Source organism: Pinus tabuliformis, chromosome 6 (assembly GCF_031772625.1).
Source record: "Pinus tabuliformis cultivar Carrire ecotype Pingquan chromosome 6, CPIR1, whole genome shotgun sequence".
NCBI lineage: Eukaryota > Viridiplantae > Streptophyta > Pinopsida > Pinales > Pinaceae > Pinus > Pinus tabuliformis.
Genome location: NC_142292.1, coordinates 1,855,458,459 through 1,855,476,259, shown reverse-complemented (window position 1 = coordinate 1,855,476,259; position 17,801 = coordinate 1,855,458,459).

Sequence of the window (17,801 nt, the reverse complement as noted above, 5' to 3'; positions counted from 1 at the left end):
TATGAAGTCCCTTTATTTATCTATGATTTTTAACTTTGATTATAAGTAGTTATATTTTGACCTTCATACCCAATAATATAGTACGATAAGATATGTCTATGTCTAAGAGATGTGTTGAAGTTTTTGTTTGCCCTGAGTGTCATATCATTACGCTAGAGACAATATTATATTATGCCACTTCTGCACAAATACATGGTTGATATATTTTCTCATTTGCAAAACATATTTCTTTACATGTCATTTATGATATATTATTCTGGGAATGATTTTATATATATATATATATATATATATATATTTTGTGTATCTAAGCAATCAAATTGAAGAACTTGGTTATTTATTTTACTTTCTCAATTTTCTAAAATATAATACTGTATTTTGTAAAATATAATAGAGTTGATAAAAAAGGAGGAAATTTTGTAATTTTTTTGTAAAATATAATAGAGTCATTAGACTTAAGTGTTGTTGTGTGAAATGCGGATAACAGAAGTCCAACAACATGGTTTATCACCCTAATATTTTACCATTAATTTTTTTAATAATTAAACAATATATTTTCAATAAAAATACGGCCAATTAAGCTGACACAATTACTTAATTATAGGCGGCCCAGAGAAGCAAAGCTGGTCACAGCAATAATTCAAGATATCGATTTAGGAATATGATTAAAACCTTTAAAGGATCCATAAAATAATTTTATGCATACGTAATTAGTTTTCTTATTGAAAGAGATATTAGATTAATTTTTAGTTGAGATTTAGTTTAATTTTCGTTTTTTTTGTTTGTTAATGATTAAGACTAACTATATGTGATTCCCGTATGGTGTGTTGAGGAGGTAGTGAGGATGTTGTTGGCTCATTTGGTGGTGGTGGTGGTTTTCCCACGTGCATAGAGTCGGTAATCAATGAGTTCTAATTTTGACGGGTTTTCTGAGCTTTATGCCATTCATTTTCATTATTTTTTAGTGTTGTCATCCTCTCTTGTAAATTGTTGTCATCCTCTCTTGTAAATTGTTTATGACGCTAGTGCCAAACATCCATTATTAACCAAGTGAATTTACTAAAACTAAGTTTTAAGATCTAAATAAGTGAAAAAAATTTCATTGACCAATGTCAACTCTATATTTTCTTTCAGAAGTTTGAACGATAGCATCTTTAAAATGTTGACAACTATGATTATTGGCTTTTGGATTCAACTTATGACAATCTCACTAAGTGTTTTATTCTAAATGTAGTTGTCTATGAGGATGATCTATATTAAAACTATTAGTTCAAATATTTATATCAAATTTGTTTTCTACATTGCTAGCAATGAGGTCAATTGATGCAAGTTGCAACAAACTGTAATTTCTAATCCACAAATTTTAAAACTCACACAACAATTGCACCAAAAACTCATATATAATATTCATTAAAGATCATAATATTTACAATATAATATTATCCTCATTATCATTTACACCTCTCCCACACTCACATACAAATTTTTAGACGATCAAAATGGTTACTTGGAATATGCATCAAATTTACTTGGAATATTACAGTAAGATAGTTTTTCCTTCTATGAATCAAGAGAGGATTCATAATGGAAATAATTAACTTTCTCTTGTTCTTACACTCATACTTCCAATGCTCCTATAGTTCTCCACATACTTACTAATTTATAAAAATCATTCTAAATCTAAAATAGGATCAAGATCCATAATAAGTGGATAAAACCCATTATTTTAGTAACTAATTTGGAAAAATCAAAAGCAAGGCAATTCTTTTCTCTAGCCTAATCCATAATATTCAACGATAATGTTTCTAGAGTCCAACTAATTATTACAAAAGTAAAATCATTACATGAGTAATCAAACTTCCTAAAAAGAAATAGTAATATGTAATAAAATTTATAAAAGCTTGCCGATGCTCCTGCATGAGACTCCCGAAGAACAAAATATTCCCTAACTCCTATCTAGGAGGTCTTTAACCCTTTGCTTTAACTTTTCTTTGGCTGGAATTTTTCGTGATGACTTCAATTTCCTCTAGCATCCCAGGGTTGTCCATTAAATAAATGAAGTCTGGTTTGGTATGCTCTTTGAAACTTATCTCTCTCAATTCTTTTGACTAATTCCTTCACGAGGGGGTAGGGGTAGGGCACGGGGGTAGGGGTGGCTGGGGGCTGGGGAAGGGTACAGTTGGGCGGGGGTTGGGGGGGTGGGCGGGGCGGCCGCGGGGAGGGGTTGGGGGGTGTAGGGGGTTTGGAGGGATGGGGGGGGGGGGGCGGGGGTTTGGAGGGATGGGGGGGGGGGGCGGGGGTGAGGGGGGATGGGGCACGGGAGTGTGGGGGGACGGTAGGGGGTAGGGTGAGGGAAGGGGAGGGGGTCGGGGAGTGGGGAAAGCTTAGGAAGCTTCGTTCAAACATAAAATTTAGCTGAAAACAAACATCTAGCGTGGCATGCAAAGGATGGACCACGAAGAAATACAGAGTTGGCGAGCAAAACATAGAGAAAACACAGATTTGATGGATGCAGGGAGTACAATAACTTGGTAATCATATCGAGGGATTTGTCATCATCATCATTTTCGGAGATTGGATCAGGCGTGTTACTTTAATTATTAATGTGTAGTGAATCCAGACAAGAGATCTCTCGTGAGAGGAATAAGTTAATGGGGCCGGGGCTTCAATGTAGTCGTCATGGGGTTGTGGGGGGTGCATGGGTAGGGGCTCGCCCATACTTGACTAATTGTGCACTTAGTCTCATTATCCCTCACCTGACCTCCCGCTCGCCCATCGACCCGCCTGCCCGTTAGAGGTGGCTGGGCAATTCTGATTATACAAATAAAAAATTTATGGTATATTTTTGTTGTTAATTTAAGTTAATATGTTTTTTTTATTTACTAATTTATGTGTTTTTTTTTAGGAAAATGGCATCAAGGAAAATTTCTGTGAATCTTTCTGGACCAAAGAGTCTTAAAGGTGTATCTTCAAAAAACATTGGTGAACGAACTCCACCTGAGCTCATGCCTACAAATATTTCAAGTGCTTTAAGTGATAAGAAGCTAATCTCAGATTGGAAAAGTTCAAAAGAGGTGAAATTTCCATCAAGAGTCTGGTATGTGAAAGAGAGAGAGCACAACTGTGATTTTCGCATTGATTTTTAAGTTAATTATTATTTTTTGAAAAAAAAAGTAGTTATTATTATTTTTTTGACATGAAATTCATAAAAAAAACTATTATTTGACTATTTTTAGTTAATATTTTTGTATAAAAATTGTGATTTTGACATGTTAATTCTAGCAAAAAATTATCAAAACGTTTAGTTTTTTTGTTATATTTATGTTAAAAATGGTTATTTTTATGTCCATTGTTAAAAAATGTTGTTTTTTAGAAACAATTATTTCATGTGGATTGAAAAATTAATTAAGGATGTATAAATATGTAGATTATCTAAAATTCAAACTATCGACTTTCTAATTTAAAAACGCAAAACAATAAAACCCCCCCTAAAAAAAAAAAAATTAAGATAGAGAACAAGAAAATATGAATAAAATGACGACTTCAAAAACTATCAAATTTAGAAAATAATTTTTTACATTTCACACACTAGAAAATTAAAAGTCAAAAAATAGGTCTTTTAAAAAAAGGGTGTGATGCAGAATACTCACTTTTTAAAATCAACATGAAAATCACTACCATTCTAAAACTTGATTTCATACTTGAACATGAAAAAAAATTAAAGTTCCAAAAACCATGTTCTAAAAAAAACATGTGTATTCTACATCTCCACTTTTGAAAATCGGGTCATTTTTTTGCTATCTCTACGAAACGGGTAACAGTATCAGTTCTCGTTTCAAAGTTTACATTGTTCTAGCTTAGCAGACTCACAACCCTAATTTTTTTCACAATAAGGATTGTGGTAAGACGGCCGATTGTTGTTGGGACATTCAGATGTGCCATTAAAACCCTTTTCTCGGGCCCAAGCATTACACATAATATTGCCAAAATAGAAACATAGAGGATAATTTTTTTGGCATTTAGGTTGGTCATTTGGCTAAAAATTTGTGAATATGAAGATCTTGTGCTTTATTTTGACCATTGTTGAATATTAGATGATACTACACAAGAATAAGGGGTTAGAAGAATAGATAAATAACTTTCCTTGAGATCAATTTATATTCAATTAGTCCTAATAAATGATATGAATCAGAATGCAAACTCAGCTTCTATGTTTTGTACTCGATGGACAATGCAACCAAAGGATGTGAACAATCAAAAGGTACAAATTCCATCTCATTTCGAGTGGGCATGCCGAATTCATTATTGCATATACGTTCTGAGACAATATCATCCAACTATCCAGCCAAGTTAGTTGAATCATCTAACATGGTGTCAAAAAAAACCCTGACAATTCTCCGCCCTTGAGATGTTGCTCGCAAGTGGAACCATGTCAGGAATTTTTTACAGAAATGTTTATGAATATGATCGTTGTGTTCCAACCAATGAATGACCTTAACACAATACTCATAATTATTCTACAAAGAACCACTTAAATCAGCAAGGACAACTGAACACCATTAGGCAGATTCCTGTCACAATCATGTACACCATGTTTGCTTAATGTTGTCTTCCTTGACCTATCAGTTTGTGGTTCACCAACTAATATTCCCTTGATTGATTTCATAGCCTAGGTTTCATAGTTAACATTAGGCTTTGCATAAAAATTTCTCAAAGTTCAAACCCCTGTATCATCCCCTTTTCACATGCTGATAGGAACTACAGGATGTGAACAATCAAAAGGTACACTTCCATCTCATTTCGAGTGGGCATGCCAAATTCATTGTCATTGCTTGCTTCCTCTAACAGTGTAGATTTAGAATGATTTTCATGATAACTATTAGGCAGATCCATTGTCTGGTTATTATCACTTGAATTTGTTGTATCCCTTCGTGATTCTGCCTAAGCATGTGAACCATTCCCCATTCCCATTTTTGCCATTTCCCATTCCTTATCCAAAACAGAAACATAATCTCCATGTGCATCTTCAATTTCTTCAACTTGAATCATGTTAAATCCTGTCTTCACTTCCTTAGATGCCTTCAGTTTAGGGGTTGTTATAGCTCCCAGAGACAGCTTCAAATTGCTTACAAGACCAGTGCTTGGGCACATTTAAATTTTGTAGTGTCTCAAATGATTCTCAGTAAATGGAGACCTCACTTACATTCTATATGTATACATAATGGGTTGGTTCATTCACATAAAGGAGTAAAACATGACTTTTTGGTCCTTCTTCACATATACAAATCTCAAAAATATGCATAAAATAGTGGATGTCGAGTAGTTCAAGGACTTACAATTTAATAAGCTTTTGTAGACCAATGATAGAGGGTAAGGAGAAGAAGTAACTCATCATATAGAGCATAAGGATTCAAGAATTCTACACTTAACACATAGAGCTTGAGGCATTAAGAATTTCTGTGCTTATTTAAGTTACAAGCAGATATAATGGATAAAGGAGGCATTGAATGCTATGATTCATGTAGCGCAGCTTTAAAGATAGTTTCAATAATCCATACAGGCACAAGCATTAACAATGTCGATAAAAATGAATCTGTGATATAGTCACAGGCACTTTCATTAACATATTGATACAAATGAATTTGTGAGGAAGTTTGAAATATTTATAGCGGCTATACTTGCATGAATTCAGAGAAGAAACATGAACATAAAATGGGTTTAACAGAGGGATAACATATTGTAATACTTGAAGGGGGAATCACCACCATTTCCTTGATATTCTGAAAAATATGTATTACAAAGCCATATAGTCTGAAAATAACATGTAGTGTTTTCTTTAGAATTTTTGAACCTTTCTTAAGTCTTCCTTCCTCTTATTTATCAGGAGAGGAGAAGCCTTGATAATTCATTACATCAAAAATCTTAGGTCGGGTCTTAGCTGTCAGGTTGATTAGCTGTCTCAGCCAAGGATGGCTATGTGGCCCAAGAACATTACAGAATTAATTGCCTCATTGAAGGGAGGCACATTATAGGACAACAATTCAGTCAAAATCAAATGAACAGGATAAGAATATATCTTCATGCCCATCCCTGTGATCTTCGTTGCTTTAGGTTGGATTGTGCTCACGATATGGCCTCCTATGCTACTCAGTCGACTCCCGTCGCTTTTGCCTTTACTTCTTGAACCATTCTACCTTTAAAGTTGGGAATGGTTGTTATCCATTTCATGTTGTAGTACCGAAACAAAGGACCCCTCGATGGTACCTTGTTTCCCCTCTGTATGGGAGACCATGTCGGGTAATCAAGTCTTCCCAATCCACCAAGTCCTTTTTAACTCCTGTCAGCGCTAACCCTAGTTCCGTGTCACAATGGGCTTTTATGGATCAACCCATGTCGGGTTTGAATGCACCACCAGTTTTCTTTAAAGCCATAGCTGCTGACCCATCATGACTTTAAAGCCCTATCCTACACTATCGGTATCCTGATATACTTGGTGATGCTCTCTTGGTGGCAATATGGAGGACTTTCCCATGCGGCCCTTTTGCTGTAAAAAACATTGTGAAACAAACAAGTCTCGATCCCCCTTATCCCCTTTCACTTTAGCTCATTTTCGTAATTTTCTTCATATGACTAGGTGGGCTGGAACCGAGGGCTTAGCCCAAGGGTGCTAGAGCCCTTTAAAATCTTGTCCGGAGCCTTTTTCCTTTAATACATGAAATCTCGCATACCGTCGACTTACAAATTTTTCTTTTAGTACCTTTCCTTGAACCTTGTGATCGTCGATCTGTGGGATTGGTTCCACCCAAGGTATCACAATTGAAATATGGGAGAGAATGTGAGGATGAGTGGGTTTTACAGAGGGGATCGAGAGCGGTAAGTGGTAAGTGAGGGGGGGTGCGAAATGATATGAGATGGATACGTAGTGGAGGGGATTAGCAAGGAAATCACTTTTCTGACCCCCCCACCTTGTTGATAAAGGGAAACATGGTGGGGGGGTCCAAAAAGGCCTAGCAGTTGTTGATCTGGGCGGAGTTGACCTGGACCGTCCATAGATGGGGGGATACTAATAGATATGTGGCCTTTGAAAAAGGGACGGACTTGACAACTTTTTTAACTCTGTTTTATAAAACATCACATCTGGGGGGTTCCCGCATATCGCAATCGCAACATCAGAAGGGAGTACAGTGGAGGAGGCACTTGACTTGTACGATTGCCGATATGCAATTGCTATGGATGACGTCATCACTGCCATGTGGCACCCTGTCAGTGGTCACATGTGTCACCCAAAAATCCCCTCTTAGGACCTCTGAAAATGCCAAATGTTCATGCCACGTGTCCTCCGTACTATCATGTCATTGTGATGTCAGCTTCCATGTCATCATATGGACCAATGGTATTGCACCACATGCCCCCTCCTGGAGGAGAGAGAAAGGGGCTGTCTGCCCTTAGTTTTTCATGGATTTCCTTTGTTAAATGATTTTGGCCTTCCCCAACGATTTAACGCTATTATCACAAAATCGCGACATTGCAATGTTTTAGAGTGGTACCTCGGTCCCTTGCTGACCCGCTGATCACTAATAAGACTAGAGCCTCCGATCATCGATAAACTTGGAGCCTGGATCCACCGATTGAGATTTACAATGTCAGCTATTGGCGATTTCCATGGCCAAGTGCCTGTGTGCCACCCCTTTGCGCCTGTGATCACCGATATGCAATTTATGATATCGGCAATCGATTGATCGCAAATTTGGATGTCTTACTCTTTGGGGCTGCCTCAGTAAGCCCCAATTTGCGATTTGCGATGAGCCCGAACCTCTGATATCCTTCTCTCCTTCCCTTTAAGAGACAACAGACCCTCTAAACTTTAACAGGCCATATCTTTTGATCCAGAAGGCCATTTTCGGACTTCCTTATACCGTTGGAAAGCTCGTTCTGGGAACTATGCAATGGAGAGATTCCGATGTGGCCTCAACTGCTCTTATGGCTTGAAAAATGACTTCAAAATTCACTACTCTTTGGAAACTTTGTTCAACTGAAAACTCATAATGTAGTGAGTGAGAATATTGGCTCCAACTGGGGAAAATGCCTTGCTGGCAAGTTGCTGAGAACCTAAAGACTAGTAGCTTTCCTTACATTGGGCATGGAGTCATTTTTCAACAAAAAATAATTCTGTGCAAATGGAATTTTTAACATAAATTGAAAATTACATATAACAATTATAGTACACACACCAGTATTTACAATGGGTGTGAGACATGTACCTCTAGTTTCGGAAATAAAGTTTGAGGAACTGACCATTTACTGGCAGTTACAAAGATTCATCATCTAGATTCTCAAGCATGTATGTGTTATTTCCTATTTCTTCTACAATCATGAAAGGGTCGAACCATAGCGGGTTGAATTTTCCATGTTTTCCTTTGTCTTCTCGTCAGACGTCCCAGTGGAAAACTAAATCTCCTAATTGAAGCAATCGATCCTTAACCTTTTCGTCAAACAAGGATTTCATCCTTTGTTGGTAATTTGATAAATTGGCCCCCCGTATTCTCTATTCTCTTGAAGCTTGACCAACTAATTTATCCTTCGCCTTAAGGCACTTGGCTCTTCCTTTGCTTCTTATAGTAATATCACTACCGACATTGCTAATTGGATCGGGAAGATTGTAGCCTTACCATATACTAGCTCAAAAGGTGATTTCCCTGTGGATATTTTAGAAGTTACCTGGTGACCCATAGGGAAAACTTCAGTTGGGAGTCCCAGTTTCTCTGTTTTTTGGTGATGGTCTTTTTCAGCACCCTTACGACAATTTTGTTGGAGGACTCAGCCAAGCCATTACCTTTGAGGATATATTGAACTTATGGCAGAAGCTGGTGAACTTGGAAGATTTTAAGACCTTAGCATTATCAGTGATAATTTTGAAGGGACTACCAAAATGAGACAATATGTTCTCCTCCATAAATTTGATTACCACTGGTTCTGTAGAATTTATGGCTCAGATGACCTCTACCCACTTGGTGAAGTAATCCATGGCAATCAATATCCACTTGTGTTGGCCACTAGATGGTGGGTTTATTTCTCCTATGAAATCAAGTCCCTAATGTTTGAAAGGTTCTTCCACATGTACTAGAATCAGGGGGAGAGGAGAAAACTTTTTCCTCTCAGCAAACACTTGGAACTTTTGGCATGACCTGACCTAGGAATGAACATTCCCAAATAGTGTCGGCCAATAGAACCCTTCCTTGAGAATTTTATGTGTTGTGGTCTTCCAGCTGAAGTGTCCTCCACAAAATCCTCTATGAAAAGGTTCAATTACCTTATGGGTTTCACCCTCCACAAAACATAATAGCAATACCCTTGTTGGGTCCTTCTAGTAGAGTAGGACATTGAATATGATATATTTATGCGCTTGCAATCTCAGAGTTCGGTATTTGGATTTATCCAGCCCCAGCGGGCACCTCAAGAATAAGAGATAGTGAATGATCTTATACTAGAGTGACCCCTCATATTTGGCATAGATTTTACGCTCAAATGTTTTAATCCCACTCTGATGATCCTCTGATCTGCCTTCCTCTGTGATTAGGTTTATCCCTAAAGCTTGGCCATTGGATTCAGATAAAACCTTGGCAAAACCCTGGCCTTTTATGAGCTTGGTAGGCTTTATTTCTATCTCATATTCTTGTATTTTAGCTATCCATCTACCCCTTTTTCCTTCACTATCTCCTTTCTCTAAGATGTCCTCGACTGCTATCGTAGGGACAAATGTTGTGATTTCCGATTGCAACACATACATGTGAAACACCTTCAAAGCCTTGACTAGTGCATAGGCTTGTTTCTCCAATATGTTATATTTCATCTCAGCATCCATTAGGACTTGGCTGCAGAAGGCGATAGGTTGTTCGTAACCATCTTTATTTTTCCGTAGCAACACTACAGTGATAGTATGTGGAGAGGCAAAAGAAAATATGTAGAAAGGCACTGAATAGTCGGGGATAACCAGTACCGGGGCTTCACCCAAAGCTTCTTTAATTATAATGAAATAATCTCGAGGGTTAGGACTCCACTTGATTTCAGTTTCCTTCTTGAGCATGTTCATAATACCCTTGACTATTTCTGCATAGTTGGGTATGAACCTTCTTAAGAAATTTATTCTCCCCAAGAAGGCTTGGACTTCTTTCTTATTCCTGGGCAGAGGAATATGGCTTATGGACTTGACTCGTTTAGGATCGATCTTCACACCCTCCTGCACTTCTATGCGCCCTAGTAGCTTCCTCTCACTCAGAGAGAACTGAGATTTCTTAGGATTCAGAGAAAGACCATACCCCCTGCATTTCTCAAAGGTGAGATTTAAGTGGAGGATGTACTCTTCATTAGTATTAGAAAAGACTATGATATCATCTAAATAAACCACCACGAATTTGTCTTGCTCCCCTACGAAAGCTACGTCCATGGCTCTCTGAAATGTGGCCCCTGCATTAATAAGGTCGAAGGGCATGCGAGCGTACATGAACGTTCCCCACGGGGTGGTGAAAGCAATTTTATTTTGATCCTCAGGGTGGACTGCCACCTAGTTGTAGCTAGAGAATCCATCCATCATCGACATTCTGGCTTAGCTAACCACCTTCTACAATATATAATCCATCTTGGGCAGCGAGTAGTTGTCTTTTAGCGATGTGCTGTTTAGATTTCGGAAACCAACACAAAACCTTATTTCTCCACTCTTTTTCTGGACAGGGACTAGGTTGGGCACACATTCATAGTACCTTAAAGGCACTATTATATTTGAATGTAGCAACTTTCTCACCTTTTTTTCAATGGATGGGAGTAAGAGGGGATTTATCTGCCTGAGTTTATGTTTGCATGGCCTTATTCCACTCTTCAAAAGAATATTATGTTGAATGATGGTATTATTAAATGCTTTCAAATCCTCATAAGACTAAGCAAATACATCCTTGTAAATATTTAATAGATTTAAATACCTTTTTCTGTATTGTAAGGGGGTTCCCTTTGATAGATTGATCATTTGGTGTTCTTTCTTTGATCTGATGTCGCAGTCTTTTACTTGATCATCTATCTTCAAGGCCATTGGTTTGGAGACTATGTCATCCTTATTAAAAATAATTCCAGTGGGGACAATCCGTGAGGGATGGTATTCCCTTTCAGTTGCAAAATTGTGCACCCAACCACTATGTATTTCCATGCAGTTTCTTCTTGATTTGTTTCTTCTTCTTCTTGATCAATGGTGGAAAGGGTGAACTCCCCAACGAATTCTATGAATATTTTTACCTGCTCGTCATCCTTGAATACCTGCCAATGCTTGACCTTATCAGGTATTGAGGGTTTGTATCTGACTTCTACCTCATATCTAAGGAGCGGATTTTGAGGGGGCTTGAAGCTGCTTGCTGCTAAGGAAAGGGAGTCAGCCATCCTGTTTCCCTCCCTAGGAAGAAATTGGATATTAAAGGCCAAGAAGAAATTATCAATTAGATCCCACACTTCATTCCGGTATGTCCTCAGTCTGGGGTGTTTGGTTTGGCATTGATTTCTGATCTACCGTACGACCAGCTCAGAGTCTCCATAGACCATTAAGCATTCAATATTCATATTTTTTGCCATTTGTAACCCAACGAGCAATGCTTCATACTCTGACACATTTTTTTTCGCCTCAAATTCAAGCTTGAATGAGAGGGGTATCAGGCTACCCTCCGGTGATACCAATAATATTACAGCTCTATTTCCCTCTTTTGAGTTTGCTCTATCGAAGTACAATTTCCATACTTCATTTTAGTTTGTGCATTGGTGCTCTAACAACCTTGCTAAGTGTACTAATGTTTCCTCTAAGAAGGCCTCATATTCTTCTAAGAAAAGGTAGGAGAGGTCACTTTCTTTCCCATGCACTGGGGAATTTTCTGAGCCTTTAGTAGGGGTCACAATTTTCACAAACCTGGATTCTCTCTACAGACTCCTTTTCTTGCCTCCAAAAGTGGGAATAGTAGCATAAGTCGGGTCTAACTTAATAGAGCCCCCCATCTTGGAACCCCAAGATATAGATAAGAGCATTCCAAACCGAGGAGGAATATCGGCCACCACTATGTCCATTACCACACTCTTCATAGGGATCTAAGCCAGGTTTACCAACAGATCCTTTATCATCCCTAAGCACTTAACTCTCTTAGATTCGAAGGAGTACAAGTCCTTGTATGATCTAGTGATCTCCAAGCCCAGTTGTTCCATCACTATTAATGGCATGAGGTTGTGTGAGGCTCCAAAATCCAACATGAAATTATGCTGTAAAAGGTCGTGGATTACTAGGGTCACATAGAAGGGTGCAGTAGAAGGATCCAACTCTTCCACATTCAGACCAAAAATAGCCATTGGCCTTTCCTCTTGGAGGTTTAAACTATCATAAGTTGGTGCTGAGGTAGGTGGATGCATGAATTGAGAGATTTAAGCTTTATAATTAGGCTGCTTTAGAAGCTAAGTTAGAGGAACAAGAATTTTTATTTTCAATCTCCTTCTCAAGATTGAATGTGGGTTGGAATTTTTTTGTAACTCCTGGTTGTGTTCCTTCTTCCTTCCCACTGGAAGTTTTCAGTAGAATAGGTGCCTCCTTTTCTATGTAGGAATTTACAGGGTAAGTTCCTTAAATAGAATACCAAAGGACACCGCTCACAAACAGATGACGTATCGGTACACTAGTATTCTTAACGTGGTTAAAACCCTCAAAGAGGGAAACAGTTGATGGCCTGAGCCAACGTGGCCACTTTAGGAAATTTATTAATGTAAAGGAAATAAAATTTACATAATCTTCTCTCATGAACTGACACCTTACAAATGACCCTCCATGCTCTTTAAATAGATATCATGGACCAATCAAGTGTTAAGCCACGGATCAAGTGTCGGTAATAGTGAGGAGAGAATGAACTGTCAGATCACTTCATTTATATAACATATCGTGATCGTCGGATTGTAAGTTACAAAAATTACATATTAAAGAAACACTCTTTACCTAGCTATGCACTAGACCAAGTTATACTTAACTATTTCCTATGTGTCAGAATATCCTAACATCCCTCCTTAAGAACAACTTGGGATAGGATTGAAGGATGTACAATCTGACACAATAGGAGAAGGAATGAGGCATTAGAGCCTATCCCCCCTTAGTGACAACTTCTTGAACTCCAACCATAAATCGAAGTTTAGTAAACTTCGCCTCTGTGAGAGCCTTTGTAAAGATGTTTGCAACTTGATCATCGATTGAACAATATTGTACTTCAAGAACATGGTCATGAATGATATTTCTAATAAAATGTATGTGTAGTTCAATGTGTTTGTTGTGCTGATGTTGGACTAGATCTTTGCATATTTGAATGTCACTTTGATTATCACACCAAATTGTAGTTGGATGTTGCTGCTGAAAACCAAACTTTGACAGGATCTAACGAAGCCACAGGGCTTCCTTACTAGCTTTGGCGGCGCCATGATACTCTACTTTTGCTGGAGAAAGAGAAATGGAACTTTGTTTCTTGCAATCCAATGTAATAGGTCCAGAACCAAGAGTGGAGACATAACCTGCAGTAGACTTCTAATCATTAGGGTCACCAGCCGAATTGGAATCAGTGAAACCAACCAATAGAGGAGATGTTTTTGCACTGTAATGAATCCCAAACTGAATTGTACCTCAAAAATAATGAAGTATTATTTTAGCTTCTTTCCAATTAATTCCATGTGGGTTTTGCATAAACCGAGAAATAAGGCCAACAATAAAGGAATGGCTAGGACAAGTATGGGTCAGATACAAAATTTTTCCAACAAGTTGACAGCATAAGGTAACATCAACATTAAGGGAAGTACAAGTGACTGAAAGTTTGGCTCTAGAATGAAAGGGAGAATGGGTTGGCTTACAGTATTCCATGTGAAATTGGCGTAGAAGATCACAGGAATACTTGGACTGGGAAAGGGAAATACCTTCTTTGGATTGCAAGACTTGAAGACCAAGAAAATAATGCAATTTTCCTAAGTCTATCATTTCAAACTACTTTTTAAGTCTAGAATTCACATGGTTTATAAGGTTGGGATCACTACTAGTTAGGATAAGATTGTCAACATAAAGAACAAGAATGATAAGAGACTTACCCACTTTCTTGGTGTAGACAGTATTGTCTAAATGACACCTAAAAAATCCAGTATTTAAAAGAAAGTTATCCATTTTGGCATACCAAGCCCGAAGAGCTTACTTGAGAGAATAAATCCATTTCTTAAGTCGACATACAAGGCTGGAGTCTGTTTGTATAAAGCTAGGATGTTGTTCCATATAGATTTCTTCATGCAAGTCCCCATGCAAGAAGGCAGATTTGACATCCATCGGATGGACTTCCCATTTGAAAGAGGTAGCAAAGGAAAGAAAAAGGTGGATAGAGTTCATTTTGGCAACAAGGGAGAAGGTTTTAGTATGGCCAATTCCTTCAACTTGTGAAACACCCTTAGCAACAAGATGACCTTTATGTTTATCAAATTTTCCATCTGGTCCAAACTTGGTTCTGTAAACCCATTTTCATCTAACAAGTTTTCATCCCTTTAGAAGAGGAACAAGGACCCATGTATCTTTGAGCCAATAAAGAAGAGGCTCTATCAAACTGAGAATGTGAACGACATTGATCTATAGGATCACCTACAAGAGCACCCGCTACATCCCGAGTAGCACATACCCATTTTGGAAGATGAGGAGCTGAAGGAGGATTCTGAGAAGGTGGGGGAGGATTGCCATCCTCGTTTTCATCATCTGAAGAAGAAATATTTTCAGAAGTAGAAGGGATAGAGAGAGGTGGCACATCCACCGAACTAGGCTCATAGGTTGATATATTTTCAACAAAATTTACATCTCTTCTAATGATAACACTTTTGGATTTAGGTTGAAGAAGTCTATATCCTTTGACATCTTCAGAATATCCAACAAAAATAAATTTTTTACTCTTAGGTTATAAGGCTTTATGTTTCTCATCTGGAATATGGGCCCATGCTTCACTTCCAAAAACATGAAAGTGACTTACATCTAGTTTAATTGAGCTCCATGCTTCTTCTAGAGTGATATTATTTAAAACCTTAGTAGGAGTGTGATTTACTATGTAATTTTCATAGTTAATTGCTTTTGCCCAAAATTTAAGACTAAGTCTTTTGGATTGAAGCATACAATTATCCATTTCTTTTAAGGTGTGATTCTTCCTTCCAACTACACCATTTTGTTGTGGAGTATATGGAACAATATGTTGCAATTGAATTCCATGCTCAGTGCAAAAGTTTATGAATTTGTTGTTAACATATTCTCCACCATTATTAGATCTTAGCTTAAGAATTTGATGTCTAGATTGCTTCTGAAAAAAGGCCTTAAAGGCCAAGAACATGTTAAATACCTCACTCTTGAGTTTTAAGAAGTATACCCAAGTGCATCTAGAGAAATCATCAATAACTGGCAAGGATTATGCAATTTTTCCTGGGAGGCCGGGAGACTGGCTGCCAGAACTACGCAAAAGGCAGTCTGGACTGCTGGAAGGCTAGTTGACTGCTGGAATTGCACAATGCACAATCCTAACTGGCCTGCTGGATGCTGGGATTGCACAATATGAAATTTTCACTAGCAGGGGTTCCAAGCCCAGTGACTGCATTGCGCAATTTTCTGGGCCAATAGTCATTGCCTCTCAGAATTGCGCAATACAAGACTGGAGGAAAGTCACTAGGTAGAAATGCACATTTTCTGGGAGGAAGGCAGAACCTTCCCTCCCAGAATTTTGCAATGTTGTCTTGGTGAGGCAGAGTCCGAGGCAAGCTTGCCTAGACCTACCGACGGGAAACTGAAAGAAAATTTGGATGTGAATGCATGGCGATATTGAGTGTAAGCAGAAGTGAATTATCTTACATGCAAATAGTGAATGGAAGATTTAGAAAATGGAACAACATGCATGTGTGTGAAGCAAGTTGCCGAATCGGTGACCATTCGTGCAAAACAGTGTCATGCATGCGAGAGTAGTGAGATGCTAATGAAAACTGAAACGGTGCTAGTACAAGCTAATATGCATGTAAATGACAATAAGCATTCACAGAAATCAAGCAGACAACACTCACACAAGCCAAAACACAAAAAGCGACATAAATGCTACAAAAGACAAGTTAAGCGGACTTACCTAGAAATAGTTGAGCTAGATGTGTCAAAGACTCCTGGATGTGTTGTGGGATGTCAGAGCTCCAAGATCAATGTGAAGAACTGAGCTCTGAAGCGTCGAATAAATAAGTTTGATGCTCATGATGCGCATGCACAAATCTATGTTGGCATTATGATTCAAGTGTTGTCCTTGATGGCAACTCACTCAGAGGTTGGTACAGATGCTCAGAAGTTGGTACAGGAGATGGCAACTTAATCAGAAGACAGATCCTAGTACAGCTTGCCAAGGAAGTTCATACACGCAGGTTTGTTAAGACCAAGTCGCGTGTACACGCAGGTTGGCTTCAGAAAAAGCGCGTGTATGTGGAAAAGTACCTTTGGTCCATGGCGGTTAGTCCTTGGAAGTTGTGCCTATGGTTTCGGACCATTATGTCTCGACGGACGTGTTGATCCCTAGTTTCGAGGTTGATGGTATTGTGTTTCTATGGTTTTGGCTCTTGGTATTGAACAAGGCCTAAGGCTATATAAGGAGAAGATCACTAGGCAAAGGAGCATGGATTGTGGGTGTCTGACGCAGTGAGAAGATCTGGTATTGCTGGTTATCTGTTCGGGACGCTTGGCAAGGGTCGGATCTGACAGCAAAGGTAGAAGTAATCATTTCTAGATCTGCACGCGGGTTGCCTTTGGAGAAAGCGCGTATACACGCGGTTTTGGTACAGTGAAGTAGCGTATGCATGATAAGTGTTAATATTTCAGGTTGCTGCTGATTCTGGTGGTTGTTGCAGAGTTCTAGATTCTGGTTTGGGTTATGTGTTCTTGATGACAGGGTTTCAGTGATTCGGTATTGGGTTGTTTAATGAATTATGATGCAAGTATAAGTTGATGATTGTATTGCGGTAATGTTTGCTTTGTACTCTTGGATCCAGTATGAAAATGTATGAAACGTGGTCCCTGAAGGTTGTAGGGTCAGCACCTACGTACTAGTAAATGGATCAGCTAGTACAAGAGCTGAGGGGGTTGTAGCTCCCTTCCAAAAGTAGTTGGAAAACGAGAGAGGGTTGTAGCCCTCTGCAGGTTGTAGCCTGCGTGCTGGTAAAGGACTGCACCAGTACATTGTAAAAGAAGTTTCTCATTAAAGAAGAAAGAGACAAATTGCAGCAGGTGGTTTTCACCCACATTGGGTTTCCACCTTATATCATGGTGTTCATGTGTGTGGCTTTTGTGTGATGATCTATTCTGTTATACTGCATCTGTTTACTGTTAATATGCTTAATAATATCCTGATGCATTTACTGAAGATAAGATTAACTGAATCATAAGATCTCTGCATATACGCTAGTTGCTTTAGACACAGTCGCGTGTACACGCGGGTTCACTTAACTGAAGTCGCGTATATGTTTCTGAGTATGAAATTGAAAAGTTTTATCTGATCTGATAATACTGATTCACCCCCCCCTCTCAGTATTATTTCCAACAATTGGTATCGGAGCAGGTCCTTCAAAGAAAGCTTGATCGCTTGAAGGAAAAGATCCATCAAATGGCTAATCCAGAAAGAGAGGCACACATCAGGCCACCAGTCTTTGACGGGAACAATTTTACTCACTGGAAGATAAGAACCACTGCATATCTACAGTCGCTTGGAGCAGAAGTT